Genomic DNA, 6,000 nt, shown 5'->3' on the forward strand with positions numbered 1-6,000 from the left:
AGTGCTCTTACCCACTGAGATCTCTCCAGCTCCATAACTTCAATGATAGCTTAATGCATAGCTTCCTCCTCTGAGCTAATTTAAGAACCAATTGATAAAATGCATATCCAATGCACATACATGCATGTAACATATACATATGTAATATATGTGTAATGTATTTGCCAATAGTAGTAAAAAATTAGGAGAAAATTATATTGGGCTAAAGAAATAATTGGCATTAAGTTTATTGTTACAACAGTATATTATTGGTTTTGTAAATGTGTATTATGCATAACAGTAACACTTTTAAAAAGGCAATGAAACAGTCTGAGTAACAGTTCTTTATACAAATGGAAATAGGCTATTAAAAATCTAAAGCTTGCTGGGTGTGGTGGTGCATGCCTTTAATCCCAGCACTCTCGAGGCTGTGGGCCGCTGTGAGTTCAAGGCCAGCCTGGTCTACAAAGTGAGTCTAGGACAGTCAAGGTTACACAGAGAAACTCTGTCTCAAAAAAATCTGAAGCTGATTCTTTTGGCAAATCATATTGCAAACATTTTAAAATAAAAGAGTGAAAAGATCATTTAATTAAAATGCTACATTAGAAAATCCTGAGTATAAAAAGAAAGGAAGAAAGAAATGAAGAACAAAGACATGACGTATCTGTAAATAGCAACAACAACCATAAATTCAGATATAAGCCTGACTATAGGACAATGACAATAAATGTCACCGTATCAGTCACATACACCAGTCACATCAGAAAAAGGCAGGAGTAGTCCAAGAAATACTTTAAGATGAATGAGGAGATGTGATGCATCGTAGTTGATGGTAGCATCTGAAAGAGAAAGATGGACATTTCTATATAAGGCCGTGAATGTATGAGCTGGCTTCAGCTAGCCACTCTACAACACACGTGTTCCAATATGTCAAAGCATACCCCACGAATACTTTCACTTGATCCTAGCCAAGAGGCAGAGAAGACTTCACGAATACTTTCTTAAATAAAATATTTGTGACGAAACACGAAGGACCTCAAACCAATTCTTTGAATAACAAAGGTAAACCTAAAATAAACAGAAAGAACAAGATAACTGGGAGATAGAGCAGGAATATAGGGAAAGAGTAAAGAAATGCCAGTCGTGTGATCCCAATGCCATCGTGTGTGTTTCTCTTACCTCTCATCACAGAAGCTTCGTTTTACAACAGGTGGAGACTAGTACAGAGCTCCTCATACGGTGGAACATCTGCAGAGCAACCATGGAAATCATGGAAGAGGGGGTGGAAAAACTGTAAGAGGTAGAGGACCAGGATGCCTGCTGCGACATAGTGTCTTCTCACCATGACAGAAAAACTGCACCCATAAAATGACAACAGCACAAGCTGACATGGCAATGTGGTCAGGAGAAATTTCCCAGGTCTCACCATTACCTGAAGAGCTTCAGGCAGTCAATGGCTGCTAAGAAAGGGAGAACTTGTTTTCTTCACGAGCAAGCTTGAGCTGCCCTACAGGTTAATCCAGTCTCAAAGGGGTCAGCTCTGCAAACGTGTACAAATGAGCAACACTAATGGATTCAGTAGGGTGTGTGTATGTATGTATGCATGTATGTGTATATGTATGTGTATGTATATGTGTGTGTATGTATGTGTGTGTGTTAACAATAAGCATTAAAGAAGAGGCTATGAATTTGGAAGGGAGTGGGAGGATCATGGGGAGTAGTTGGAGGAGGGAAGGGTGGGGGAAAATGATGTAGAACCTGTGTATAAAGTTCTCAACAAAATAAAATAAATCAAAATTTAAAATCAACAAACCTTTAACTAGACTGATCCAAAACCAGAAGACTCAAATTACAAGATCAGAAAGAAACAAAGTTCAGTTATGTCACCCTTGCCAACATTATTGTTAAGGGATAAATAATAAACGGTTGTACACAAATTAGAGAAAATGGGATTTTTTGTTTTGTTTTGTCTTGCTTTTCGTGACAGGGTTTCTCTGTGTAGCCTTGGCTGTCCTGGACTCACTTTGTAGACCAGGCTGGCCTCGAACTCACAGGGATCCACCTGCCTCTGCCTCCCGAGTGCTGGGATTAAAGGTGTGCACCACCACACCCGGCTGAAAATGGAAATTTTTATAGAAATCCAAGACCCACCATAAATGATGGGAGTTCTGAGGAAGTTGGTGGACGCCAAGTTTCTTTAGTGTGACTCAAATGAGAAGAGTCGGGTTAACAAAGGAGAGACTATATTCTGAGAAAGAAGATCATCGGAGATCATGAGAGAGGTGATGGCCTACCTACCCCCACAAAGAATCACGAAGAGGACACAAAGAGGGCCAGTATCGTGCAGGCCCAAATCCTACTCCCCTTGGGAAATCGGACCAGAAACAGCAGCGGTTTGATAAGTCAGGCGGCCTTGGAGATAACAGACTGGAATTCCTAGCCATATTAGGAAGCCATGGTTGTCAAAAGACTTGAATCCTGTGTGTGGCTTTGTTCTCAAGAAATTCACTTGTTACTCCTGAGATCACAGAGTACTGCAGCCGGGCAGTGCTTTGAGAGAAAGCCTATTGTTTGCCACTAACGTATTCTGGGAACCTCAAAACAGCCAACAATCAAGTCAGGCAAACTGTCAGGGGGACGGGGCGAGGGGGCGGGGGAGGACAGCCACAACAGGCAGCTGTGGAGGACAGCAGGGTCAGATGCAGCTTTGCTGAGAAGTTTGAGCAACAGAGCTCGCATTATGGAGGGTGTGCAGGTCGCTGGTGTTTTCTGTGGTGAGCAGTGAGCTCATGGCCAGCGGATGGCTTGGAATCCGGAGCTGCCTCCCTACACTCTGTTTCCGAAGAGACTAAGAACTGTGACTATCCAAATTTTGCCGCCTCTCGCCTCCCGTAGGGTGGTTTCCTGAGGGCCAGGCTCTAAGCTGACTGAGATCTGCAGGCAGGAGAGGCTGGTTTCTTATGACTGCTTCCACCCAGCTCAGAACTTAGTGTAGTTAGCTTTCCCCACTCCCTGCTACACTCAGGAAACGCCGCCTCTAGCTTTGGACGTTTGCTGCACTAGCACATCTAGAGCGAGGGGGAACCTGCCTGGCCCCACAGGCTGCAGAGCTCTCTCTGTCAGTTTCCCATAGGCAAAGAAGAGAAACTCAACCTTAGCAACACACTCTTGGCCAAGGCCGGGGTGGGGGTGGGGGGTGGGGTGGGGGGAGGCTGGGGGAGCGGGGCGGGGCGGTGGGAGGTTCAGCCTGCTTACCTCACCAACTTACAGAGTGAACACAAAAAGAAGCAGGCACAATAGTATGCGTCTCAGCAGAAACCCTTCAAGGCCAGATAACCTTCAAACCCTAAAACAAAATAATCGGCAACAAAATTCCCTATATACATCAAAATAATCCTTTACAAATGAAAGAAAAATATGACTCCCATGGAAAGCACACACCGAAGCCATATAGGAACACAAGGCCAGGACCACAGAAGACACATCAAGGAATACCACACACATAGAGCAAAAGTGTAGGCAAGCACAGTAGTGGGGAAAGAATGGTTCAAATGGGAAGGCAAGGATAGATTAATGAGAATTAAGGGGGGCAGGGAATGACATTTTAAAGCAAACCTCTAAAATAAAGGAATAAGTTGGTACATAGCTTTCAATAATGAACACAACTGCAAACAGTCTTAACAATTAAAAGATGCAAATAGGGGCTGGAGAGATGGCTCAGAGGTTAAGAGCACTGACTGTTCATCCAGAGGTCCTGAGTTCAATTCCCAGCAACCACAGGGTGGCTCATAACTATCTATGATGAGATCTGGTGCCCTCTTCTGGCCTGCAGGTATACATGCAGGCTGAACATTGTATACATAATAAATATTTTTTAAAAAGAGGCAAATGGGATAGGAGGGCTGGGAGATAGCCCAGGAGAAAAATGTTCCAGGATATTTGATCCCATTGTGAACCCTGAAATTATGAACTGTAAAAACCTGTTTCTCATTTAATGTGACTTAGCTCTAGCACACACCTTTAATCCTAGAGCTTTCTGTTTATCCGCCTTCCACACTACACTTGCTCTGTAAGGTCCCTTCCCTGATGTTATAAAGAAAGAAAGAAAATCCCAATCATTCAATTTTACCAATAAAGACGCAGGAGCCAGATGCTGAGGTGGAAGCCTACTAGCTCAGAGAGGCAGAGAAAGCACCCAGCTGACCTTCCTATTCAGCTCATGTCCCGGAGGAAAAAGCATTTCTTACTTGGCTCACGCCCCAGATAGAAAAAGCCAAAAGCTCTTCTTCTCCATGCTGTCTTAAATACCCCTCTCTCAATGTCCATCCTTTCTCTTTAATCCCCGTCAGCTGGTTTCTTGTTCCTCCTCTTGACCTAGGGTTGACTTTATTTACCTCTTAGATTAAAGGTGTGTGCTAGGGCTGAGCCACACCGCAAGTACCTTTTTACAGCAAACAGAAAATTCTTGGGCTAAAGGTGTGTGTTAGGGCTGAGCCACACCGCAAGTACCTGTTTACAGCAGACAGAAAACTCTTGGGCTAAAGGTGTGTGTTAGGGCTGAGCCACTCCACAACTAGAAACAGGTTTTTGCAGTTGACAATCTCAGGGTTCACAATGGGCTCAAATATCCTGCAACACTTTCCATCTGCACAAAATAATTAAATAAATAAATATAATAAGTTTAAAAAAACATTCTGAATAAGACTCTTGTGAACAAAACAGTACATTAAAAAGACAATACACCATAATCACATTGGTTTCAATCTAGGGATGTGCTGATGTTGGACCATAGGGAAGCCAATAATTGCCATTCAGCTAGAAATAGAAACATGAACAAAAATGAAGCGATTATTTCAAAAGATGCAGGAAAATCCCCCAACAAAGTCCAACACTCCTCTGAAGAAGCTACAAATAGCTCATACCTCAACATACCAAAAAACATTTCTGACAAACATATAGCTAATGTTACCCTAAGTGAGAAAAACCAAAAAGCATTTCCTCTAACAAAAATAATAAGGCAAGAAATGTACTCCTCCCATTCTCAAAGCATAGAGTGCATAGAGTTCTCTTAGCCAGAGCAAGAAAGACACGAGGCGTGGTGGCGCACACCTTTAATCCCAGCACTCGGGAGGCAGAAGCAGGTGGATCTTTGTGAGTTCAAGGCCAGCCTGGGCTACAAAGGGAGTCCAGGACAGCCAAGGCTACACAGAGAAACCTGTCTATAATAATAATAATAATAATAATAATAATAATAATAATAATAATAATAACAACAACAACAACAACAACAACAACAATAACAGTGGGAAGGAAGAAATAAAATAAACTCTATTCAAAGAAAGCACGATCCTATATTTAACAGGCACAAACGACTCTGTCGGAAAAATGAAGGAGAAGAAAGACAGTAACTACAGTAAACCAAACGCAGCTTAGCTTAAGAGCTTCCAAGTGAGGGAACAAGGAACAGCAGCTTCCAAAGGTAAGCCACACGGAACTGGACAATTGGTGAGATAATGACTGGGACTACAGTGGAGAAGAAGGCCGTCGTCACCCTATGCAACACAGAGGACAGTGGTCAAGGGTCATCTTGAGGGAAAAATCTGTGGTTAAAAACTGAGCCATCCTAGCTAGGCACGGTGGCAGCCAGCCTGGCAGCGTGGTCTACAAAGCGAGTCGAGGACAGCCAGGACTTCTAGAGAAACCCTGTCTTGAAACAAAACAAAACAAAGCAAAACAAAAAAAACCCTGAGCCATCCAATGAGTAGCGTCACACTCATGTCCATGTGAGTGGTCCTCATGAAATCAAGTAGGGCGTGAAGCAAAAACAAAAAGACAGGAAAGTGGAATTGGGACTTGGTCTGAAAGGGGAAAGTTGGTGGAGTTAGTAAGAGGGTGAGAGAGTAAAGTGCGACCAGAATGCATTATATGCATATATGGAACTGTAAACGAATAAACCAATGTCACAAGATGAGCTACTCTGGGGCACTAACAACAAGAAACAAGTTTACATGTCAGGGAACT

This window comes from Acomys minous, assembly GCF_964271855.1.
Source record: "Acomys minous genome assembly, chromosome: 13".
In the NCBI taxonomy this organism is placed as follows: Eukaryota; Metazoa; Chordata; class Mammalia; order Rodentia; family Muridae; genus Acomys; species Acomys minous.